The sequence below is a fragment of the Gobio gobio genome, assembly GCF_949357685.1.
Source record: "Gobio gobio genome assembly, chromosome: 23".
Classification (NCBI taxonomy): domain Eukaryota; kingdom Metazoa; phylum Chordata; class Actinopteri; order Cypriniformes; family Gobionidae; genus Gobio; species Gobio gobio.
This window is the reverse complement of record NC_137119.1, coordinates 39894559-39922296: the sequence shown is the minus strand read 5'-3', so window position 1 is coordinate 39922296 and position 27738 is coordinate 39894559. Positions and strand designations below refer to the sequence as shown.

General features: G+C 40.0%; 1 protein-coding gene across 1 annotated transcript in view; it reads left to right on the top strand.

Annotated features, from left to right (window-relative positions):
• The first annotated feature begins 906 nt into the window (after positions 1-906).
• Positions 907-27738, top strand: part of LOC307119802 (lysosomal dipeptide transporter MFSD1-like) — a 47806-nt gene continuing 20974 nt past the window's right edge. The window contains exons 1-5 of the mRNA XM_079806353.1: positions 907-990; positions 1292-1827; positions 3498-3593; positions 3679-3747; positions 3824-4097. The gene's annotated coding sequence lies outside the window, so the exon portion shown is untranslated. The remainder of the gene's footprint in view (positions 991-1291; positions 1828-3497; positions 3594-3678; positions 3748-3823; positions 4098-27738) is intronic.

Here is a 27738-nt window from a genome sequence, read left to right as displayed (position 1 = left end):
CAGAAGCCATTGCCTTTTAAGTTAAGCAGTAAAATCGCTCGGATTAGAAAATAAGACCTGAGACGGAGCTCTCGACTACACGTGCATCTCGGCCATAGGGCTACCTGGAAATCACCTCTCTCTGTTTTTGAGTACAGGCCCTAGAAAAGAACCATCACTGGCTTCTTTATGACCAGCAGCGGGAGGCTTTCGTAAAAAAGCAACAGTGGAAGTTAAAGGAAATGGAGCACTGCAAGAAACTTCTGGGGGAGCTAGCTGAGAAAAGGAGGAGGTTGTCAGAATTACTAATACAGGTACACCTGCAGATTTTGTTGTTATAAAACATTAACCTCACTTTGGGTGTTAGATTAATATGGATAATTGGCAGTGTGTGGAGAGCAGGCTGGCCAAAGGTCCTTCTAATACCAATATAATGCATTTCTGTCATGTACATGTAACGTAAAATATATATAACACTGCTTGTAAACAATCTCAAGTAACGTCAAAGTCATTTCACTTATGTTCAGGTGTCACACCCCCAGCTGCACCCACCTGCACCCACCCCCACCCCATCGGCTGCACCCCCCCAGCTACACCCACCCCCCCAGCTGCAACCCCAGCTACACCCCCAGCTGCACCCACCCCCACCCCATCGGCTGCACCCCCCCCCCCCCAGCTGCACCCACACCCCCCCCCCAGCTACACCCCCAGCTGCACCCACACCCTGCAGCTGCACCCACACCCATCGACTGCAGGGGGAGCTAGGGCACAACAGGAGAAGGATGTCAGAACTACTGATGCAGGTACACCTATTTTACTTTGTTTGTACCGCCTATTTTGATTTGTTTAAGTAGCCCTTGTGTGACACCTAGTGGCGGAAAATGTTATTACACTGCTCATTAGAACGCAACAGGAAGCTCGTAAAGCAGTAGAAGAAGACTCTCGTTTTCGGTGACCTGTGTTTAGAAGCACGTCGTTGTTTGCTGTCTAATCCTTGGAGTAGATACGACCGTAAGTTATAAATTTCATATTAAAAACAACTGTAGTATTATTGTGTTAGTTAAGTTAAAGCTGGTCGTTATTGAGAGGCTTAGAGATCGATGTTTAATGCTGAAAGCTAGCGTGCTCTAACGGCTAATATGCTAATGGAGCTGTGCGATCTTTTTTTTTCTTCAAGCATGTGTTTTATGATATAAATATATCGGTTGTTTATTTTGTTGTTTAAATGTGTACGTGGATGTTTGTGAATGAGGAAAATATCCATTATATTTTGTGAACCATTTTGTAATTTGTATATTTGTGTTTCTTTCAGTTTTACAGTAAAGTAAAGTGTGCATCACATAAGCACAAAAGAAGAACGTGTGATGGAGCTTTATTTCTGTTAGCTATCTGTCAGCGCTTGGTTCAGAACACTATTGCCAGGACAGAATAGTCATTGACCATCCGACAGGTCCGGTTTAGGCCCAAAGGTTCTAAAAAAACAGATTGGAGAGAGTTCAATAACTGTCTGATAGAACTAGAGCAGCAACAACTGGACAGAGTTTTGAAAGAGCTGCAGAAGACCAAAGACCAGATTACACGCCTGGAGTCTTCCGTAAGTTCTGAAATATTCCTTGACGCGTTCCGACATGATCATTGACAGGAGTGGGGCTGGGGCATCAGAACCATCACTGGCATGTTTATGACCAGCAGCGGGAGGCTCATGTTCAGGGGGTCATGGCAAAGAACCAAAAACAAATCAGAAAGTTAAAGGAAATGGAGGAGAAGTGGTGTTTCCTGGAGAAGACCAATAAACTTCTGGGGGAGCTAGGGGAGAAAAGGAGGAGGATGTCGGAATTACTGATACAGGTACACCTGCAGATTTTGTTGTTATAAAACATTAACCTCACTTTGGGTGTTAGATTAATATGCATAATTGGCAGTGTGTGGAGAGCAGGCTGGCCAAAGGTCCTTCTAATGCCAATATAATGCATTTCTGTCATGTACATTAGGGATGTGACGGTGAGGAAATTTTCCCACCGGTTAATTGATGTGTGACAACACCGGTAATACCGGTATCACCGGCGGAGGCTTTTAAATCACTAATTCTATCTAACCGAAAGTAACATGCACACGACCGCTCTGAACTGAAAACGCGCCAATGCGCACACACCGTAACTGACCGCTCGTCTGTAAATGCGCGCTCTGTGAGGCCATGGGCGCGTCTCAATCAGTTCCCTAGTTCAGTAGTCAGGGCACTGATCAAGCATTGATCAGTCTATGATTGAGATGCACGCCATGAATGCACACTGTTAGTTCGTCCGTGAAGCCTCGTTTATACTCGACGCGCCCGCACGAGCGCGAGGGTGCGCGCGGCAAAAATAAATCCGCGGAGGCTCGCACTGCGGAGCCAGGCGAAAGTAAACAATGCGCGCTCTGTGCAGCTGGCACATTTTACTTTCGGTTTTTAATTAGCGCCAATTCGGCTGCGGGTTGCTTGAATTGTGGGTTCATTAGCCTATTATTTTTAATGAAAAACACAACAACAAAACAAATGACAAACTCCCTTAAATAGGCGCTTTTACGTTTCGCTTTGAAACCAAATCTTCCGCGATCATCTCAGTCAGCTCGTCACTCTTAAATCTGATGAATGACTCCTGCCGCTGCCGAGACTCACGGTCGGATCCTGCTTTATTAAGCAGACACGTTCAGTTTTTATTTGTATTGTCTGTTCTCTAACTGAACTAAATTATTTTATTACTATAAAAAAAAAATCAAAAAGACGGTGGGCGGTGCCACGGTGGGCAAGTGATGTAACCGGTGTTGAGTCTGGACACCGGTAACACCGGCAACACCGACTATCGTAGCAAGCCTAATGTACATGTAACGTAAAATATATATAACACTGCTTGTAAACAATCTCAAGTAACGTCAGTCATTTCACTTGGCGGACATCTTTGAAATGGCTCTGGCAAGTGCGGCTACGATCTCTTTGAATGGGGAAACATCAAATTCTCCAAAACTGTTTGCCAAGCTTAAGATTAAATTTCATATTTGAAATCACCAATGAAATATGACAACAGATTTTGATGACTTTTAGGATTTTTAGTCAACGATTGGCTCTTTCATTTAGTAGGCAGGGCTTATTCGCCATATCGGGCGTTGCGCTTTCTCTCATTCATTAGTAATCGGAGTCTAGTAACATTATGTTTACCTCCGAAAGCCATTCAGTGCCCAGAGCTCGCTTGGTGGCTAGAGAAATGAACGCTTCAATGAATCGATATTAAATGCAATTGAATCAAATTGCAAGCTTATGAATCAAATGGTGAAATGTTTGTCAATGCCCAGCTCCAGGCGGCTTTTCCCAGAAGTATTGAGACTATTGGTGCCAGTGGCTTCTACTTTCTATTTTGCCTTACAATGCTTTTGGGAAACACATCCTTGGTTGATATATTGGTATATATCTACTAATTTCTTTTGACAGACATATTTACTGTATTTGCAAGATTAAAAAGAGCAATTTTTTTCTGTTTGGAAAGGTGAACCAATTGGAAAAATCCCTGAGGAATCAGAAAAAAAGGAAGTACAAGTACTGGGTTCGTGGGAAGCACCCCCAGCTGCACCCACCATCCTTGGTTGATATATATCTACTCATTTCTTTTGACAGACATATTAACTGTATTTGCTAGATAAAAAGAGCATTTTTTTCTGTTTGGAAAGGGAAACAAACTGGAGAAATCCCTGCGGGAAATCCGGGATCCGAAAAGAATAGTTACTCTGGAACAGAAGGTATTCAGATCACCCTTCAACACTAGCTTTCATCGTAGCAGTGTTATGAATATGTGCCCTTGTAATTATAATACAGGGAGCCGGAGTTGTCTGGGGCCTGGATGACCACGTGCTTCCCATCCACCAAACCAAGACAGTTGGGGAAGTTCCAGCGATGGCTGAACACTTGTGCAATGGCACGCCAGTCCTCCATTCATGGTGCAGGCAGGAACTCAGGCAGCAGGGCATCCCAGATGGCAGCTGACACCTTTCACCACTCTTCCCACAGTGCAGCGGCCCACCCTGTAGTGGCTTGCAATTGTCCTGAACGAATCCCCTGTTGAGAGGTATCTGTGAAGATATATTAAAGGGTTAGTTCACCCAAAAATGAAAATTCTGTCATTAATTACTCACCCTCATGTCGTTTGACACCTGTAAGACCTCCGTTCATCTTCAGACACAAATGAAGATATTTTTGTTGAAGGCTTCAGATAGGCCTCCATTGGCATTCAGTACATTTACACTCCCAAGACCCATAAAAGGCACTTAAAACGTCGTTACAAAGTCCATCTCACCACAGTGGCTCTACAATAATTTTACGATGCGACGACAATAGTTTTTGTGCGCAAAAAAAAAATTCAAAATAACGACTATTCAACCTCTTCTTGTCTTCCGTGTGTGCCTCCACGACGCATGTGCGAGAATATGACGTAGCGCCGGCGTTCGGGAATCCATGAAATGCACACTTTAGTCCCATTTGAGAACTACGCCGAGACCTAAAGCACGATCAATGTAGAATTCAACAGCTTAGACACGCGAGTCTTCCTCTGCTTGTAAACAAATCTCTTCTGGGTCATGTGTCCGAGCGCCGGATCTGCTCATATTCTCGCGCATGCGTCGTGGAGGCACACACAGAAGACAATAACAAGTTAGATAAAGGTGTTATTTAGATTTTTTTTTTGCGCACAAAAACTATTGTTGTCGCATCGTAAAATGATTGTAGAGTCACTGTGGTGAGATGGACTTTGTAACGATGGTATGGGAAACACTGCTAACCCCTAACAATTACACTTGCAACCAATACATGTGCAGAATACATATACAGGGTTTTTCCTGGGTCAAAAATGGTCTTCGGTGGTGGCTGACAGACATGGTCATCCGCACACACACACGCACAGTAAAAAAGTACAATAACCCACGTGATCTGCAAGCGCAATACTGACAATACATTTTAAATAAATAAAAAAATACTGTAGTATATTATAGTAAAATTACTCTAGTAAATACTATAGTGTTTTTGAACCGTACTATAGTAAATATACTACAGTAAATTAAAGTGTAGTAAATACTATAATACTATAATATACTATAGTATTTTTTCATGTGGGATACCTTGATGTTTGTTTTTGTTCCTCATTTTTACACTATTTACTGATAATTGTTTTGGTATATAATCATATCAATATTAAAAAGTAGTAATAAAAAAATTAACAAATAGCCTAATTTTCTGCCATATACAATTTCATAAAATGATCAGCTAGCTAAAAACAACTTTGTTCTGGGTTCACCTCACTCCAGTCTAAACTAAGTGATTTATAGGCTATTTATTTTACTACACATTATGAACATAAATAAGCTGAAAGACTGTGAATAATTACAACTAACTCTTACACCCACTCTTGCTAAATTGGGTAAGCACACTTGTTCTCTTCAGATGTGTTCTGAGTAAACGATTCAACTGCTTCGTGAGTTCAGTGTTGGACAGATCAGTTGTTCTAACCAGTCGTTAAAATGATTCGGTTCAAAGGAGTCATTAGGTGGCGAATCGGACATTAGCAGACGCTTTGTGTGTGAATCCCGTCTGTTAGAACATCGCGAAAGATTTGTCAACACACAGAAAACACTTCATAACCGGATATGATTTGTTTCCCGTTTATTGAAAGTATGGTTTATATAAGCTGGTCAGAGAATCAGTCAATGTTTTTTGAGCGCATTTCACACCCAGCGGTAATTAAAGGAAAACATCGTCTGATAGCGCCACGTGCAACTTGGATTCGGTCTTCCGACCTTTTGATTTTGATTAACGTAATATGTGAAATATTAGAAAGCTAAGAATGCTTATTTTGAAGACCGAGAGAGTGCGAGCAGGGGAAGAGCTCTGATCGTTCTCTCTGTCACCCAGTTACAAACGCAGCATCTATTCTACATCATTCATAAATCACAATAACTCATCAAATAAAGCTTTGGCGGGACAAATTTGTTTTGGCGGCCGCCAAAAAAATTTCAATGTAGGAAAAACCCTGATATACTTTCTGCTTAAAATAATCCTAAAATGCTTAATAACAAGACCAATTAAGGACAGTAAGAATAATTTTCAAGCATAGGCCTAAACATAAAACTTTTGAAGTAAAAAAAAAGTTATTTATATAGTATAAACTTAAATACAATTATAAAAAGTTACAATATTTGTTGAATAGTTTGATCATATTTATGTTTTATTTTTGTAATGTGTTTTTGTTCAGTCATGTTACAATAGTTTTGAACTGCTTATTTACAATGGTTAGCTTACCAATAACTGTTTTCATTGTTTGTTTGTTTTTTGTGGGTTTTTTTTTATTGTATTAAATCCAGACCAAAAATCCTAATAATCTAACTAAATCATAATACTTATTAATGTTAATAATAATATACTAATATAATAGGACTCCACAACAACATTCAAAAATGTATTGTCCCTGTTTTTTAATTAAAATATAATAAATTAGATTTGAGTGATATTTTGACCACTCAAATAGGAAATGTCCCCGGTTTCCATTTCAGAAATATGGTCACTGTTTTCACTACATTAGTTTGAATCACTACATTTTAGTGATGAGAAATATTTGCAATAAATTTAGTCATGGATTATTATAGGGCCCTATGATTTCCGCCATCACCGAATCGCGGAATCTATTGTTAACGCGGAATTTCCCGGAATTTGACATATTTGGAATGAAATGCGGTTTTGTGTGGGAGAAGATCGTATGTCTGGGGAAAATGCAGACCGGGGGAAGCAATTCTGGGCAACACAACCCCTCCCGTCATTTCAGCTCCCCCTTCAAAACAATGAAAGTATGGCGAAGCGGCTCCACGGCTCTGCTTTCGTCCACGGAAACGTTAAGAAACTCCACGCTAAGCCCTCAGTATCGAGCCGAGCAGTTCCCTCGCGGGGAGTGCTTAATGTATTTTGCCTTGTTTTTAATGCACTTTAATGTACTGTATGGAAAATAATGCCTTAAATGAACTTGAGAGAAAATGAGATGCGCGGGTCAGCGCGTCTTATCCACATCATGTTTGGCTGAGGTAGATCTTAAAGTGACAGTAGCACTGATAATGTCTGTCATTAATGTTCAAAGAACAACGGGAACAGAAGATTGTAGCTTTAATGATGATTCATCTATATTTCACTTATTATTTATGCAGCTAAGAAAGTGTTGATAACTTTATTCAATTTCTGTGTAGACTGTCTGACAGGGAAGGCCACAGGTAAATATAACATTTATTATAATGGGTTTATGTAAAGATTATTTAAAGTTCAATTAAATTAAAAGTTGTTTTTTTAAAGCCTAATAAATGTTGAAATTGGTAGCTCTAATGTAACGTCATCAATGTTTCATATAGACATTAATATCAGTGATACTGGCCTTCATTCATAAAAAGATGCCATTACAACTAGGGTTGGGTATCGTTTGGGTTTTTTCCGATACCGGTGCCAAACCGATACTTTTAAAACGGTACCGGTGCCTGAACCGATACTTTAAAAAAAGAGCCACAAAACGAGGTGGATGAGATTAAAGAATGGCTTTTTATTGATTTTTTTTTTATTATTATTTAAATTGAACAATTTATTACAAGTTTAAAGTATACTTAAATATGTAAATATAAATAAATACAAAACACAATTTACATAACAAATTCACAGTAAAACTAAAGCCACCTAACCCAACTACAATAGGCCTAATTTAACTCTAAATACAGTAATAACAGCAGTAGTCTGTATTCTTGGTCTGCTACAAACCAGCTTCAAGCTTTAGCTTTATTTTGCAGAAATAGGACCATATTCTCTGGCTAAATATTTTAGAGCGCATCACCTTATTGTTTCCATGGAGACGCGTCATGCTTCTCACATGACACACAGCTGCTACAATAGCGCTGTATGACAGCTCACTCAGCTGTATCGGGTTTATTTCGCTTTTTCTTTTTTAATCAAAATATTCACAAACTTTCTAACTATGTCATGAACTATCTGATATTCTGATTTTCAAATTTGTGTGTGAGTAAATGTGTGTTAGTTGATCTATACTGCGCGATGGGCGGCGCCACGTTAGTTTGCGCCTCAGAGAATCGGATCTGTCGGATTTACATCACATACATGTATCTTCATCTCACGAAATACATGAAAGTAAGTGACGTGCTGAACTGGGAGAAGAATAGAGTAAACTGTATAGTCACTATATAATGTGTATCTGATGTGAATAAAACACTAAGTTATCTTAACTGTCTGAAAGGATTGTTTTTGCCACTTCCATAGACATCATTGTGTATTTTTTGCTAGTACTTATGAGCATTTAAATGTCTGAAACCTAAAATAAACATGATGTGGATGAAAACACTGAATAGTTGTGATATGTGACGAGCGCTGAGCGTCTCTGGCTCAGCGCCGGCCAAAGCGCGAAAGCACGTTTGATTTTAAGTGGCACCGAAATGAGGCACCGAAATCGGCGTTCTGATTCGGTCTGGTACATACCGGTCATAATTCGGTACCCAACCCTAATTACAACACACATTTAAAATATGCTGTCTTTAAATTGTTTCTAAATTAATTTGGAGAGTAACTGAAATTACTACAATATCAAAATATAAAAAAATATATAATTGCAAAAAATATATTTTTAATTGCAATTAATCATGATTAATTACAGAAAAAATGTGATTAGTTTTTTTTTTAATTATCAATTCACAGCACTAATATTTAGTTGTGACTTGAAGTGCTTAAAGTGCAGTGTTATGTTGCAGTGTTTGTCCTGAAAAGTAAATGTGATGTTTGTTACCTCAAGTAATTTAAGGTCATTCCTATTTTATGTTTTATGTTCTATTATATTAACATTAAAAACACTCTTTTTACGACTAAAATAACAGTTAAGGGTGAATTCCCAAAAATTAAAACGGAAAAAAAAGGAATTAGCCAAAATTAAAACTGAAAAAAACGGAATTTGGGAAAAAATAGACACTGATGGCACAGTGCTCTGTTTTAAGTCTTTTTTTTTTCGAACCAAAAATGCTTTGCGCTGGTTAGGGGGTACTTGGCTGAAAAAATATTTCACAGGGGGTACATCACTGAAAAAAGGTTGCGAACCACTGCTATAAACCATCAGGAAACAGCGGCGAGAAGAGCATACGCGACAATGTTTACTTTAGTAATCTTGACCAAAACCACACTATTAAAAGCCTTAAACAAGGCTTCAGATGGCACTGATGTCCCGGGAATACAGAGATAACGTCTCGCTAGAGTGGCCAGCCTCGGGAAGCGCCGTTCATTTGCTTTCCACCAGTCAGGAGCTTGTTCTGCTGCTGTATTTTTCTGTCGAAATGGTCCCACACAGTTAGCTTTTCCATTGCTTCATTTTGCGAGATATATCTGGTTTGTGGTTGCACATTTCGACGCGCTCCGTGAGTGAACAAATAACGCTATACAGCATATTTCTTAACCATGCATCAAAAAACAAACAAACAAGCGTTAAAAACATTTAGGGCGTTTTCACACCTGAAAGTCCGCACCAAGGTCCGAACCGAAGTTCATGTTTTGATAAATTTGATACATTCGGTTAGTTTTGGTTTGGTTTCCCATTGCAATTACGCGAGCGCACTAAAGCACTTTACATGACACACTTGCGTCCTGTCATCATCATCATCTATGTGGGCGGCATCTGGACATTGATTGGTTTGTAAACGGACGTGCGTCTGACGTCAGCATCTTTGACAAGAGTGAATGAACGGACGCATATCGTTGCCACTATTAACAGTGCATTACTTGACTATTTTTTATTCGTTATGTTTAAAAGTGGACATTTCGAGCTTTATAAACATATATCTCATGTTTGTGAGACAAGTTGCCTGGTTTATTTGAGACGCGCTCCAGTTCATGTGTAAAGCATGTGATCGCTCCCGCGATTATTTTCTGCTATAGACTATTTGCTTCTTATTTATTAAATCCTGGCAATTATCAGATTAAACGTTGATTAAAATTAAAGATACAATTTATACAAAACGAAATTCACATTAAAGAAAGGCTTTCTAAGCAAAATCATACAAAATTTCGTTCAAAATCATTTCTGACCTTCTGTCTTCTGACATATGCATCTTTTCACTTTTCATAATCAATGTAGCCTAGATTGAATTTTAAAATAACATTATAATATTTAAACATAAACAGGAACTTCCTGCAAATGGTCTGAAAGTACAAACCGTACAGAAAATGCTTTCACACTAGAAACGAACCGAACCTTTGTTCAGTTTGATCCGGACCGAGACGACCTCTTTTCGTCGGGCCAAATTTCGTCTGTTTGGTCCGGACCGTGGTCAGGAGAGGTTTCACACCTGTAATTTTGATTTGGACCAAACTGAAAAGTCCGAAAATCCGGACCAAACAAGGTAGGTGTGAAAACGCCCTTAAACCGTTTAACTGATAGTATTAATCTGTCAAAGTTCTTACTTTCGGTTAACGGTTTAATGGTCAATAGCATCCTTACACTGCTGTGGACGTTGTTTACTTCATTAATGTGTTTACTGTGGTAATGGACTGAAGATGGGAGAAGGATTCGGTTTCGGATTCGGCCAAATCTTAACCAGTGGATTCGGTATTCGGCTGAACCCCAAAAATCTGGATTCGGTGCATCCCTATTATAAAGCGTTTATTAATATTTGTTAATTTCAACATTTACTAATGCACTATTAAAATCTTGTTAACATTAGTTAATGCACTGTGAACTAACATGAACAAACCATGAACAGCTGTATTTATATTAACTAACGTTAACAAAGATGAACAAATACAGTAACAAATGTACTGCTCATGGTTAGTTCATGTTAGTTAATACATTAACTAATGACCATTATTCTAAAGTGTTACCAGATTTTCTTTTTAAAGAAATTCATATTTTATTTAGCAAGGATGCATTAAATTGATCAAAACAAAGTGACAGTAAAGACGTTTGTAAAAGACATAGACATTTATAATCTTTACAAAAGTTTATATCTCAAATAAATGCTGCTCTTTTGAACTTTCTATTCATCAAAGAATCCTGAAAAATAAAATGTATCACAGCTTCTACAAAATGAAGCTGTTTTCAACACTGATAATACTCATAATAATGTGTGTTGATCATCAGATCCTCATATGAGAATGATTAGTGAAGGATTATGTGACACTGAAGACTGGAGTAATGATAAATTCAGCTTTGACACTTTACTATATATTCACATAGAGAACAGCTGATTTACATTGTAACAATATTACTGTTTTTAATGTATTTTAAATCAAATAAATGCAGCATTGGTAAGCACAAAAGAGGCATCTTTCAAAAACATAAGCTGTACCAACCCCACACTTTTGAACATTAGAGTATGTTCGAGATTGTACTTACTAGTCGTTTGAGTATTGGAGATTTTCTTTGACAGGAGATCCGCTCCAACTCTGCTGTGGAGCAGAACATCAGCATGGAAGAATCTAGGAACATAAGCACCAAGCCAACAATATTTAGTATATAATACCAGTTTATTAGAATGAAAAAAAGCTAGAGAAGAGGAGAAAAGCAAAAAAGGGAAATAAGAATATACAGAAAATAATTTATTAAGAGTTTGTTTCTAGGTTTACTTGTTAATTATTGCTCATACAGTGTCACTTTCGTTTGGATGTCAAAGCCTTCTTTAAATGTATAATTTTGGAAAGTAAAATCATGGTGATATTACGTGAAATATACTGTAAAATAAATGCATATTGAGTTATTTAATGAACTTCCTCAGTTCACCTTTTTCCTACTTCTCTGTCAGGAGTGTAACCGGTCCTCTGCTGACCTCCGTTACGTTCTCTCTCTGCGTTGGGTATAAGGAAAACCAGGACACTTTCGCTGCAGTTCACCAAAGGGGATTTATTGACAGCCACACCAGCACTGAAACAGGTTTCGTCTGTGGATTGACATGAATAAAGTTCATATCTCACACTGCGGGCGTTTCATGAGACATTCCTCTCCACAGCATATGCAATGCAGACTCCATTTTGTGTAACAGTTGGAAAAGTTAACATTGGAACATAGTATTAACACAGTACAAGAATATAAAAGGACATAAGACAATAACCCAGACAATAAATTAGCTCTTGCCGACGTCGGGGCACATAAAGTGCCTCGGTGAGATGCCGATTATCTACCGATCTCCATAAGACAAGATATCGGGAAGATGGTGGCATTAGAATGATCGCCGACCGTGAGCCAACGTTAACCCGAGATAATTATGACCTATGCGGCGCGATCCCACTAGAGCTGCGAAAAGCATTCAGACGCCTCGCTCCCATTGACTGAACTGGAACAGCTGATTTTCGGCTGCATCGCTGGAAACGTCACAGCATGCTTGAAAATCAGCTGTTCAGTGTTAAGTCAAAGGGAGCGAGGCGTCTGAATGCTTTTCGCAGCTCTAGTGGGATCCCACCGTTAAATAGGTCTTATTGATTTGTTTAGGCTAACTGCTGTCAGATTGTGTGGACACAAGTTTCCTATTGTGTATCAACAACACTCAATAACAGTTTGTGATGTGTTACTCATTACATTTCTTCCCTAACAATTTGACAAGAGCTAGTTGAGAAGTAGGCAACTAGCCCACTTGCATGAGACTGTCTGCAGCCGCTTCCTTTTTAGTTGCCAGGTTTTATGACAAAAAAAAAGTTTAAATTGAAAGTGATTATGTGTAGGGTGCATTTCATTCACAACCTGGGAAATGTCAGTCAAACAGAAAAATAATGGATAAGTGATTTTAAAATTAAGTTTGATTGTCATGCAAATTAGGCTACAGGAGTTTAGCGGGACAAATAAACAGGAGGGCACCGGGAGATGACCTTGAAAATGTATTTCTTACTTTGTTTTTGCAAAAGCAGTATCATTTATTTTAACACTCCACAAATCACACATAGAAAACTACAACAAATATAAGAAATTCCCTCCAAAATAGTTAGTCAGTTTAAAAGAAAAAAAATCAGTCTAATCAATTATTTCACGTATGCTTGCCTTTGCCGCGCCCCATTCCTGTCCCTGCTCAGCCGCAGCCAGTTTCTCACGGTCATCTCTACCTCAGCGGAATTTTGTTGGGCAGGATTTCTTAACACAGCACCTAAAACAAAACAAAAAAAAGCAACAGGGGAAAAAATAAAACCGTAGCACAAAAGTCTATATCTTCGTTTGATTGTTTCTATAAAGACAATTCAGAAAAGTCAGAGCATTTTACAAAAAAACCTTGAGAACTCTGGTTGAGAATAGTGTGAGGACAGTATAAATACAGACCTGCATTTTAATATGCAAAATGACACATTTCTGAGCGTGACTTAAAGAGAATGACACATTTATTATTTTTAAAATGATTTAATTTACAACACGGAAACGCCTGGAACTTGAGGAAGTATGACGCATGACACAAAAAATAAAAGACTGACAGTAGGGGTGTAACGGTACACAAAACTGACGGTTCGGTACATAGAGAGAGAGAGAGAGAGAGAGAGAGAGAGAGAGAGAGGAGAGAGAGAGAGAGAGAGAGAGAGAGAGAGAGAGAGAGAGAGAGAGAGAGAGAGAGAGAAGAGAGAGAGAGAGAGAGAGAGAGAGAGAGAGAGAGTAGAGATGAGAGTGAGAGAGAGAGAGAGAGAGAGAGAGAGAGAGAGAGAGAGAGAGAGAGAGAGAGTCTTTTCTTCCTACCCTTAAACCGAAACAGGCAGCCAGCTACTCTAGTGACTACCAAGTGCAATCTCTGTCTCAGCCTAGTAGTAGAAACATTGTCTTTAATCTAAAGATACCTGCAAGCTAGCCACCATGCTCTCGGGTCAAACTAACTGGACTGTATTTGGTTTTAGACTAAGACAGCTAGTCTGATTGCATGAGACCAGACTAGATGACTAGACTGGACTGGTCATGTAACCGCACTGAGTGTCTGTGTGTGACACCGCTTTAATTGCTTACAAAGTTTACAGACTCTGTTCTGTGTCTGCGTGTTAATTAACTTACATTCAGGAGAGCACATACCTTCATCACTGGGTGTGTCTTGCTGCCAATCATCTTGTGGCACTAGGAAATACAGAAAAAGGCCCGTTACACAAAGAACAGCATCACCCAGGTCCAACTAACAGAGCTAAACGAGTGACCCCACAGCAGTGGTTCTCAAACTTTGTCATTTTTGTCATTCCCCATTTTGTATAGGACTGTGCTGTGTATTTTGTGTGTGTGTGTGCCTGTCTCAGTGTGTTCTCCATCTGCATGCTAAATAGCTTACGTTCAGGAGAGCCCGGCCCTTCATATTCGACTTCCTGCTGCCAATTAACGGTCGTCACTATGAAATAATAAAATTAGATGGTGAAACTGCCAAACAGGAAGTAAGCTTTTTGCTCTCAAACTTTTCAAGTGAGCCACAAGTTTAAAGACACAATGCATCACATATTTAACGGAAACTTAAATTCGGTAAGAAGAAGGTCCTCATTCACTGATGTAATCACTTAAATGGAAAAACACATTAATGCTGGTTACACACAGTTCGGTTTCTGCTTTCCTTGCATATTGGTGTAGGTTTCCTCCTGCTGACTGGCCTCAAATGGCCCAGATCCAGCTTGATTTTAAAATCTGGCCCCAATTCATTTGCTATTGAATAACTCTGAAATGTATTCTTTTACTACCTCAGTCTGATGTTCTGAGTAAGAAGTGCAGTATCATACATTACATGTAAAATATCTTACTATCGTTAGTCCTGAAGGAGCCCTGGAAGAGGGTGGCGTGGAGGCTGCTGCCAAGCACACAGGTCTCCGTTATTATCCGGCGTCACTAGAAAATACAGAACAACTAAATTATTGGAGTGAACAGTAAGTCAAGTTTATCACAATTATATATATATATAGTATATAATATATTTATGTTTTACAAAGATTAGTTTTCATATTGATCACATCGAACAGAGAGAAATATGACATGGGTGACATACTCTATGGCTGCGTTTTAGGGCTGTCAACGAATATTCTAAATTCGAATATATATTCGAATAGTTTTTAAAAAACGAATTTCGAAGGTGAAAACTAATATTCGAATAAATAAAAAAATGTGGGGGAAAAAACGCCCGCGGTAGTAGAGGCGTGGCTGTCTGCTTTGCGAGTGGGCGCTAGCGCGCCTGAAGCCTTGTGTACTTTGGCCCGTCTCCAGAGCGCGAGCCTCCGCTGACTGCGCGCGCTCCTCCCCAAACGGACGAGGTGTTTATATTTGACGCGCTCGCCGTTGTGCTTTTCTTTGAAACGACAGATGGCGACTCGGAGTAATTGTTCTATAAACTATCAGGAAAAGCGTCGAGAAGTGGGCTAATGTACACAGGTGACGATATTTATTTTAGTACACTTCACCGAAAACCACACTACAAAAGAATCATGTAAAACAGATCAAAATAAACCTTGATATAACTTGTGACATGAGAACAAAATGTATGTAGAAATGTAACGTTAACTTATACAACTCAATTTATGATATCTAAATGTTTCCTAATTTCACTAAACACTTTAGTGAGTTTTCACTTAGTGGCGTGAACTTTTCTTTATTAAACGGCCTTTTTTATGCTTTTGTAGGCTCGTTTTGTAAATATAAGCAACTAATTTGTATGTGCAAACTGCTTTGCATCGCCCGTCACAAGTTCTCTGTCTGCAACACGCGAGGCCATAATGGAGAAATTAATTTTGTTCATTTGTAAGGACATGAGACCGATCAGTGTCGTGGATGAGGCGGCTTCAGGGAGTTCTGTCAAGCAGTGGAACCGAGGTACTGACTGAATAGATATTGCATGAATAAAGGATAAATGCACTGCTTCCACTGGTTTGATTATTTACCGTTTCATGTCAAGGAAAAGTTCCATGTTTACCACAGCACAGCTCGCTCGGAGCGTTCAATAATATGCGGTAAAACTTATATTAATATTTGTTTCAATCACTGAATGAAGCCTGCTATATATGGGACAAGAGTCGCGACCTTAAATTGCTTGCACAAAACTCTTGATCAGCACTCAATGTGTGTGTGTTCATTTAAACCGAGCAGAGAGCGTGAGGGCGAGAGAGAGTGAGGTCTGCGGTCTTTAGCCATTAGTTGATTTACTTGTTTTTGTGTAGGTAATACGTTGTCAAATATGTTTAAACTTAAATAGACTACCTGTATAAGTAGTTATGTGTCTTTGTATTCATTTGTCCTGTTATTGACGTAATGCGCGTCATTGATAAAATGCGCAACCAGATGTTCGAATAGTTCGAATATTCGTGCTTTTTTTAGAGGGAATATTCAAACGTCATTTTTGGGCAATTTTGACAGCCCTACTGCGTTTACACTTGGCATTAACATGCGACCTGTCTCCAGATGTTGTCCACATACACATTGAAAAGACAAGTGTAAACGCGCTTCTGATCAGGATGTTATCCTATCCGCGTGTCCCGGTTCGGAGGTAGTCGAGGACGCATGTGATCGGATCTCAGTGTAATATAAACGCAATCCAGCCATCGTGTCTGCCTTCAGTTGGACGTCTTATAAATCTCCGCCCAGTCTCCCCAAGTGGCTGTCAGAAAATAATGGCCAGACAGTTTAGACAAGAAATGAAACTTATTTGAACCTTACAATAAACATCAATCTTTAAATGAGTATATTTAGACTTACATTATACTGCGTGTCATTTTTCATTTTAATTGTGCAACATTATCTGAACGAGTCAATCGCCTGTACAATCACAGTCAGTCATGAGCTCTTCATGAAGAGCTGATAATCGGAATACACAATACCCGTTTTGTGTGTATGCACGCTTTATAAATGAGGCCCCAGCTGATTTAATGTGGTTATCTGTGTTTAGAGGGAAATACAATGAAAATGTAAAGCGTTACCAAAGCCTTTTTACAAACATCATGTTATTTAAGCAATATCGCTCAAGTAGGAGTGTGATAGAGCTCTATATCATCACGGCTGTGATTAGACCAGAGGCACGAAATGACTAACCTTAAAACAAGAGATGCCAGGAAACAACTCTGGAGGCAGTGGAGGACGAAGAAAAATCTAATAAATTAAAGAAAGAACATTAATATGTTACTCGCAGTTGTTGACACACAATATTACAGTACAGTCATTGACAAATGTTGAGAATTGTTATTATGAATATCTAAGACAGATCAAAAGTCAAACTCCAAGAATGTGCCAGTCAGTTAAAAAAAAAAATCTTAGGATGCCAATAATCAAGACAAGCAAACAGGAGCAAGTGTGTATCGATATATATGTGCAAAATAACTTTAACTAGATTAATTAAAGATAGTGTTTCCCATTTAGGGGTGGGCGATAACGATATCTATCATTGATACATCTTTATCAATAACGATTGAAAAATGTCTGATAGAGTGCTCAAAAGTCGACAATTGGGAATTTACATCATTAAAAGAAGTCTCTGAGGTTAATTAAAACACATTCTTACTTACTGTACAAAGGCAAATACGCTGAGTAAAATGGCTCTGAAAAGAGCCTTTGGGGTGTATGTAGATCCTGTTGAAAAAAAAGAAACATGAAAAGGAGTCAAATATATTGCAAATGCCTTTGTGAATTAATATGCACTCAGTTTTAATTTATCTTTATTGACTAAAACAGTATGTTAAGAACATGGCAAATCAGAACTGTAGGATGACTTCTAGATTGATCACTTACAAAAATCAGATGAAAATCAATCACTGAAAAAAAACAGAAAAGACAATTATTCTATTTCGTTTAAATGTGAATGACAAAGGTTAATAAAGGCTCTATTTTATGAATAGGTGTGTGTCCAAAAAACACTTACTTAACTTCTTCATAACCACTTGTCTGACTGTCTACAGTGGCTGCACGCTTGCACTAAACTGAGCTCTTTGATCGACAGGTCTACTTTTAACGTTACCATAGAAACGCACAATAAAAGAGCAGCCTTTAATTTTAAGCATATCACTTAGACAAAATCATTAAAAATGCCTTCAGAGTGTAAGGGGTTAATATTATAAAAGGACAGATGTAATTTTTGTGTGGACAAAAGACAGTCCGTCAGTTTATGACCGTTTAGTTTAACCTGGCTGTTTACCAAACAATTCACCTCAGGCTGAAAGAGAAAAACGAGTTCCCCTCATGTCTAAAAATACTAAATAACTCATTGAAAATATTGAATACGTGAATATAAACCAGTTAATACCGAGTCAACAGTTAGTTAACAACTAACAAAGTCTAAAAACACGTAACGTTACGCCTGGCGCCAATTTCTGTCACCCGTTTAACGAAAACATTTCTCAGAAAACTCGACGTTTTTCTAACAAAATAATATTTTTCAATAAAAAAATAAGTACACAAAACAAAATAAACACATACTGGCCTGAAAATTGTGTGTCTGAAATGGATAAACATACCACAAGAGAGTCCAGTACAACCGAGGCGAGATGCTTCTGTGTAGATCACGCGCATATAAACGTGCACGCGGCGCGCCACCTGACCTAAACGCCCCCTTGGTTAAAAAAATGACAATATTTAGATTTGCAAATTCTACTCAACTTCAAAAGAGATGCAGTAGATTTTGGCCCGCTTAAAAATTCATTTATAAAAAGATAACAAACCTAAACAAAATGTCTCACAAAAAAATATGTGATGTTTACGTTTAGAACTAATTTTGTCGTTTTGATTGCATAAGTTTTTATATATTTTTTTCTGAACCTGTTTTGGACGTCTCATGTTTGTTGGGTATTATAATCATATGTAAATTGTGGTATACGGACAAGCTCAACATACCTTCGCGCTTCTGCTGCGTTCACACCAAACGCGAATTGAGCGTCAAAATCGCGTCTACCGCGTCTAGTTTCACGCGCGAACATTTTGAATGCATTCGCGTGTCCGCAGAGAATTGGACGCGCGTAGAAATCGAGCGCTGGAAGCGAAATTGACGCGCGTTCAAGGCACTCCAGGAGAAATATGTCATAAAACACCACTCTGCCTCTTTTCATTTTCATTAAAAATATATATTAAGCATTAATAGCCACACAAATGTGGTCCAGGCAACTCCTACATTATCTTCACTGCATGTATGTTTAAATATCCTTAAAATATAAAGTTATGAAACTTCTCTTTACCCTCAGTCAAAACGATTTGGCAGACAACATATTATAGATTCATGAGAGCAAAGCTCGGCCGTTAGATCTACACAAAACGAACCACTACAGGACATCAGAGCCAGCGGCAGACGCCAGAAGGACTGGCCGAGGAAAGGCTGCCTTCGCCGGGGTTATGAGCAGTGATTGCCCGGTGATCGCCTGGAGCTCACAACTCCAAAAACACAAGATTATTATTTTTAAATAGGCGCTCTCTTTATAAATAAACCACAGATTTGAGCTTTAAACAACTAAATTCCCATCTGAAAAAGTCTTAAAACTACATTTTGTGACACAATAGTACAATTTTTAATTTATGCAGGGTTTCTCATACACGTCACTTTACCACGTGACAGCAGCAAGCAGGCTCCTGATTGGTTAACGCGGCGCGAATTGACGCCAAAGTTCAAATTTTTCAACTCGGGCGTCAGACGCGAATTCGCTTCAAACGCGTGAATGCACAAAAGCACCATTCGCGTGTAACGCGCGTTTCGCGCAAGACGCTCAATTCGCGTCCAATTCGGGCGAACTGGACGCGCGAATGAGGCGGATTCGAGTCCTCCGCGCCGCGAGACCTCCAGACACGCGTCAACGCGCCTTTCCATTGACTTTACATTGAAATCACTCGCGCCAGACGCTCTATTCGCGTTTGGTGTGAACGCAGCATTACACCGCCAAGCTTGATGTGGACCGGTTACGTAGATGTTAGGCAGCAGCATTCGTGGGAATGAGAAAAAAGCGGGATCGGCAAAATGGTTCCTCACGGTTCCTCCGCCGATCTCTGGAGTGTGCATGGATTGGAGTGGCTGTAGACTCATCCCGCCGATGGTTTAACTTACCCACCTAAGTTTTTTTGGTGTGCAGGGGAACCCCTTCCAATACTTTGCCGCTGGTGCCCTCCAATTGCCAACGTTGGTAAGACTGAACGTGCTGTCTGGAAAACGGTAAAATACCTGTGGATTGACATGAATAAAGTTCATATCTCACACTGCAGGCGTTTCATGAGACATTCCTGTATGATATAATAGTTATAAGTTTATTGAAGACTCAAAGCCATGTCAATAGCACATATGGCCCACTCGATATAACTTCATAATCTTAATCCACTCACGCATAAAACATACATCAGAACACTGCAAATAGTCTCAGTACTACTTACAATAAAATATTTAATCGATTTATGCACTTTATAAACTTAATTTACCCATAAAATGAAGAGCTCAGAAAAACGCTTAACGTTACCTCTCCCCAGCATATTCAATGCAGACTGGCGAGAGGCGCGCGCGCACTCTGAAATGGCGCCAGTAGGACGGCAGAAGAAAATGTCAAAATAAAAGTCTCCAAAACGTTTACAGCTAATATTGGTCAAAGAAAACCAGGAATAAAACGGTAAAATAATAAAAAGGATTTTAGTGAAAAAGCAATGTATTACATACTTATATAATTAACTTTAACTCGTTACATTAGCTTCCTTCAGGAATGTTGGGATCTTGAACTCTGTTGTAGAGGGGTTATTTTGTCCCTCCTGAAATCACAGATTTTTTTTTTTTTTTTTACAATTTTTGTTTACCAATTTGCAGCTAATTTTCGCGGTCCATGTAATTGACGTCACTGATTAACAGTAACATTACGGTTTATACTTTTAGGTTTTTGACACACAACCATTGACAAATTACCAGCAAAACCTTTACAAAACGATCAAAACCTCTCATTTTCACATAAATATTTGATTAAAAGCTCAAACTTTCATAAACAAGAGCTCAATCGATAGATAAGTTAGCCGAGATGCTAACGGTCTTTTTACGAAGACACTAAACCATTTCTACAAAGTAAATATTCAACAGAAGTGTGGCAATTACACGTAAGAAAGGTGTCAGGAACAGTTGTGTGTATTATTTGTGTGATTTTAGAGACTAAACTCACCTGAAAGTAGTGAAAACAACAGCGACAGAAGGAGTTGTGCTGCTTGTCAGTTGTGTCGGTTCTCCGTTTCATGGCAACTCGCCGCCTCCAGTGATTCAATGTTCAACGCGCACGCATCATTTACATAAATAAACTAGAATTAAAACATTACAAACCTCATTAATATTAAATCACGAATTTAAAATTAATTTTGTAGTTATATGTAGTTCATAGGTGCAAAATGCCACCCCTGCACTTGATAGTGAGACAAAGTGGCACTTTTATATTAGTTTTATATTATATTAGTTTAATATTTTGCATTATTTTGTTTAGGAACACTCAACCTAATTATTTCATTTTAAAGTGTGATTGCATGCAGACAGTATTTTTCTATACAAACGCTTTGCTTTGGTTATATGCCTCGCAATATTGAGCCAGTCTACCTATTTTTATTAAAGGTCCCATGGCATGGCATTTTTCTATTATTTTATAATGTTTCCTGAGGTGTACTTATATTGTTAGTATGATTTTTACATCATAAAATATCATAATTTAGAAATAAAAGGCATTTTTTCTATACTGCTGTTTGCCCTGTGGCTGAAGGCCCTGTTACAAGAGGCGTGTCTGCTGTGAGACTTCAGTAAAAACGCCCACTGTTGTGATTGGCTGACATCTTTGCATTTGATATGAGCGGAGGGGGCGTGGTTTAACGAGGTCTACGAGGCACGAGCAGGCACGAGCTGCTGCCAGAGAGACGGATGGACCTGAGTTCACTTCACATCGGTTCTGTCAGTCTCAGTTCAGTGAACTGTTTTAGTTACAGCATATACTTCAGGTTATTAGTCTATTTCTAGTCGGAGGGACTGTCTCTCATGTCAGAAAGTTAGTAACTTTAGTAAATTATGGATCAGCGCTGACTGGAGACGCGAACCGTTTAGAACGATTCAGTCCGATTTGGTGAACTGATTCGGTTCACTAAAAAGAACCGGTTCAAAAGAAAGATCGTTCGCGAACCGGACATCACTAATGTACCAGAGACTGAGCTCAGCGATTGCTAACAAAGTTATTTATAGTAACTACTGAGTTATGAGAGCGCTGTCAGTCAGCGCGAGTTTATTGTGTTTGTATTTGAGAGTTCTGAATAAACACGTCGAGTCCCAGTCACGCCGAGTCCGTCTTCATCATTATTACCAACTTTGTAACACATGCAAAGTACCATTACAGCTGTCGAGATGAACGAGTTATGAGTAAGTGTTGATAATACCATTATTTTTAGATGTTCCTATCATATGGAAAGCGTCAGTGACGCACATTGAGTACACAGCGCAAACAAAGACACAACAGCAGTAATCGAATGTAATCCAGTTTATTGTGGGAATAGCTGGCTAGCCTAGCCCAGATACCCTCACGTTTACCCCCTTCTGCTTAATCTCGCGCCGCGTTTGGTGCCTCCGCTGTGGGCCAGATGCAGTACTGGGGGTCGGGGATGTTGAAGGCCGACCGGACAGTGCAGCCCGAGCCTCGGGGTGTGTAAGGTTTATCTCTAAAGATGTTACTCTGCTGATGTTGAGCAGAAACGACTGTATGCACATTGTAGAACCGATAGACGCGACGAGGACGTACAAAAACACTGACTCACAAGATAGAAAGCACGAAAACACAGCTCTGTCGGGAGAGAGAAAAGCCGAAGCGTGTGCACGAATAATAAATAATTAGCTACACATAAGAAATCACTGATCACAGATCAGAAGGAACTGAAAAAAGACTTCTGTTTTCATTTGTACATCCAAACACTGAGAAACTGCCAGCGTTCACTCGTTCACAAGCAATGATGCAATGATCTCTCGAGCGTTTGCTTGGGCGTGCCAGATTCTCTGGGCGGAGGAAAGGGAGGGAACCGTTCCTGCTTGGACGTCAAACCAGGAGACTTCAGGATTGGCTAGTCTGGCCTGTCATTTTCTCAAAGGCAGAGAGAGACAGCCAGAACTCGGGTTTACACCGATCAACATTTCTATCCACTTGGGGACAATATTCAGGCTAGGGGAACTCATATTAATGTTGAAAAACCTCATAAAATGAAAATTTCATGCCATGGGACCTTTAAGTGCTTTCAGATTCTTTTTAACTGTAAAAATAAATTAAATAAATATACATATAAAATAAAGGTGTCACAACAGACAGTGACCGACAATCGGCTTGCCACTGGTGTACCGACAGAAGTATAAAAATATGCAGCAGAAATATGACCAGCGTTCACAACTAGAGTACATTCTGAATAACAGATCTTGGGGACAATTTATATTTGATTATTAAATAAGTAATTTAATTAAATGATCATTCAAGTCCTCCAGGAGTTCTTCACAGGTGATGGTCATCTGAAGTCCTCCAGGAGTTAAGTCGTCTCTTCACAGGTGATGGTCATCTGAAGTCCTCCAGGAGTTGAGTCGTCTCTTCACAGGTGATGGTCATCTGAAGTCCTCCAGGAGTTGAGTCGTCTCTTCACAGGTGATGGTCATCTGAAGTCCTCCAGGAGTTGAGTCGTCTCTTCACAGGTGATGGTCATCTGAAGTCCTCCAGGAGTTGAGTCGTCTCTTCACAGGTGATGGTCATCTGAAGTCCTCCAGGAGTTGAGTCGTCTCTTCACAGGTGATGGTCATCTGAAGTCCTCCTGGAGTTGAGTCGTCTCTTCACAGGTGATGGTCATCTGAAGTCCTCCAGGAGTTGAGTCGTCTCTTCACAGGTGTTGGTCATCTGAAGTCCTCCAGGAGTTAAGTCGTCTCTTCACAGGTGATGGTCATCTGAAGTCCTCCAGGAGTTGAGTCGTCTCTTCACAGGTGATGGTCATCTGAAGTCCTCCAGGAGTTGAGTCGTCTCTTCACAGGTGTTGGTCATCTGAAGTCCTCCAGGAGTTAAGTCGTCTCTTCACAGGTGATGGTCATCTGAAGTCCTCCAGGAGTTGAGTCATCTCTTCACAGGTGATGGTCATCTGAAGTCCTCCAGGAGTTGAGTCGTCTCTTCACAGGTGATGGTCATCTGAAGTCCTCCAGGAGTTGAGTCGTCTCTTCACAGGTGATGGTCATCTGAAGTCCTCCAGGAGTTAAGTCATCTCTTCACAGGTGATGGTCATCTGAAGTCCTCCAGGAGTTGAGTCGTCTCTTCACAGGTGATGGTCATCTGAAGTCCTCCAGGAGTTGAGTCGTCTCTTCACAGGTGATGGTCATCTGAAGTCCTCCAGGAGTTAAGTCATCTCTTCACAGGTGATGGTCATCTGAAGTCCTCCAGGAGTTGAGTCGTCTCTTCACAGGTGATGGTCATCTGAAGTCCTCGCAGGAGTTGAGTCGTCTCTTCACAGGCGATGGTCATCTGAAGTCCTCCAGGAGTTGAGTCGTCTCTTCACAGGCGATGGTCATCTGAAGTCCTCCAGGAGTTGAGTCGTCTCTTCACAGGTGATGGTCATCTGAAGTCCTGCAGGAGTTGAGTCGTCTCTTCACAGGTGATGGTCATCTGAAGTCCTCGCAGGAGTTGAGTCGTCTCTTCACAGGTGTTGGTCATCTGAAGTCCTCCAGGAGTTCACAGGTGATGGTCATCTGAAGTCCTGCAGGAGTTGAGTCGTCTCTTCACAGGTGATGGTCATCTGAAGTCCTGCAGGAGTTCACAGGTGATGGTCATCTGAAGTCCTGCAGGAGTTGAGTCGTCTCTTCACAGGTGATGGTCATCTGAAGTCCTGCAGGAGTTCACAGGTGATGGTCATCTGAAGTCCTGCAGGAGTTGAGTCGTCTCTTCACAGGTGATGGTCATCTGAAGTCCTCCAGGAGTTGAGTCGTCTCTTCACAGGTGATGGTCATCTGAAGTCCTCCAGGAGTTCACAGGTGATGGACATCTGAAGTCCTCCAGGAGTTGAGTCGTCTCTTCACAGGTGATGGTCATCTGAAGTCCTCCAGGAGTTGAGTCGTCTCTTCACAGGCGATGGTCATCTGAAGTCCTCCAGGAGTTGAGTCGTCTCTTCACAGGTGATGGTCATCTGAAGTCCTCCAGGAGTTCACAGGTGATGGTCATCTGAAGTCCTCCAGGAGTTAAGTCGTCTCTTCACAGGTGATGGTCATCTGAAGTCCTCCAGGAGTTCACAGGTGATGGTCATCTGAAGTCCTCCAGGAGTTCATAGGTGATGGTCATCTGAAGTCCTCCAGGAGTTGAGTCGTCTCTTCACAGGTGATGGTCATCTGAAGTCCTCCAGGAGTTGAGTCGTCTCTTCACAAGTGTTGGTCATCTGAAGTCCTCCAGGAGTTCACAGGTGATGGTCATCTGAAGTCCTCCAGGAGTTAAGTCGTCTCTTCACAGGTGATGGTCATCTGAAGTCCTCCAGGAGTTAAGTCGTCTCTTCACAGGTGATGGTCATCTGAAGTCCTCCAGGAGTTAAGTCGTCTCTTCACAGGTGTTGGTCATCTGAAGTCCTCCAGGAGTTAAGTCGTCTCTTCACAGGTGATTGTCATCTGAAGTCCTCCAGGAGTTCACAGGTGATGGTCATCTGAAGTCCTGCAGGAGTTCACAGGTGATGGTCATCTGAAGTCCTCCAGGAGTTGAGTCGTCTCTTCACAGGTGATGGTCATCTGAAGTCCTCCAGGAGTTGAGTCGTCTCTTCACAGGTGTTGGTCATCTGAAGTCCTCCAGGAGTTGAGTCGTCTCTTCACAGGTGATGGTCATCTGAAGTCCTCCAGGAGTTGAGTCGTCTCTTCACAGGTGATGGTCATCTGAAGTCCTCCAGGAGTTGAGTCGTCTCTTCACAGGTGATGGTCATCTGAAGTCCTCCAGGAGTTGAGTCGTCTCTTCACAGGTGATGGTCATCTGAAGTCCTCCAGGAGTTAAGTCGTCTCTTCACAGGTGATGGTCATCTGAAGTCCTCCAGGAGTTGAGTCGTCTCTTCACAGGTGATGGTCATCTGAAATCCTCCAGGAGTTAAGTCGTCTCTTCACAGGTGATGGTCATCTGAAGTCCTCCAGGAGTTGAGTAGTCTCTTCACAGGTGATGGTCATCTGAAGTCCTGCAGGAGTTCACAGGTGATGGTCATCTGAAGTTTTTACGAGAAGCTGGATCCAGACTGGAGCTGACGGACTCTCTAGTTACCTCGGGATGGGCATCCCGAGATTAAACAGAACAGAAAAAGAATTAGCGTAGCTGCTGTTCAAAGCATTAAGCAAAGACAATCATGTGCATTGATATAACGATAGAGTACACGGTTAGGAGATGCATCATGTGAATGCCTGGCTAAGGATGCGTCTTTAATCTAGATTTAAACTGGAGGAGTGAGTCTGAGCCCTGAACATTATTTGGAAGGCTATTCCATAGTTTAGGTGCCAAAAATGCCACAGCTTAGAGAGGACTCGGGTGAAAGTGATCTGGCTTCAGGGCGCGAGCTGTCAGAGACACGGCTCGGCTCTCTGTGTAACACAGAAAAGCTCACGAGCACTGAACGGAGCCCTGCTGAAAAAAACAATAGAAACCATTACAGAAATCCTAATTGTTTCCACTACAAAACCATTACAAACCATCAGCCATTAACCATTACCAAATGGTTTCCATTACGTAGTGTGTTTTGGGCATATTCCATTAGGATTTCATGGTTTGTATGTTTTACCATGTCTAATATCGATATCTTACTGCAGTGTGAACAAGTGTCCCATAGCAGCGCAGAGCGAACGCACAGAGTAGCATTATAACATCACTTTCAACACACTCATATCCTCCTGGGACCCACACTGATAAAAACAACTTGTAGGATTTACTTGATAAAATCATTGTAACAATTTGCAATCAATTTTTCTTTGTAAATTTTACTGCTGTGATATCAAGTACAACTTACTTGCCAGTATCAAGTAAAATGTACTTAACTATAAATGTAACATTTGCGAAGACATTAAGTAAATGTTACTTAATTATATTTTACTTAGCAGGTTGTATTTATTAAAAGTAATTAAGTAAATTTAATTTTAAAAGGAACATCACTATTGTGAAAATATCAAGTACATTTTATAAATCTGCAATATGTACTGTTATGAAGTAATTAAGTAGATTTTATAATGTCTGTCCATTTCACATTTTGAATTACTTAGTTTAATGAATTTATATTACTCACTATTATGTAAATGTTGCTTTTTTTTAAGTGTTACCAAATTAATGTAATAATTTTCTCTGCATCAAATACTTTTATCACAAATCACAAATACATACAATAAAGTTTAACAGTTTATTATGTCAACATTCACAATTAACCATTAAATCAGTCATCTTCACATAAACTGATCAGTAGTTAAGGTACATTAAGTAACCTCTCTGATAATAACTGCATAATGAACCTTGTACGGTTCAACTAAACCTCAGCAGCCAACATTGGCATAAGTAACATTAATGACTAGCACATGCATAGTCCAACTGAAACAGAATGGTCACTTTTCCTTAATGCTCATTCAAGCATCTGCTGTTCTGTAAAAACAAAACAAAACAAAATTTCCCCTAAAGAAAAGGAAAATCCATTCTACTCCAACACAGATCTGGAATTATATTTTGCAAATACCCAATCAGAATCTTACAATTCAATGAAACAATGCAGTAACAGCATTCAACCCGACACTAAGTGCTCTTTATGCTCTTAAAACCGTAACACATTAACAGTTCTG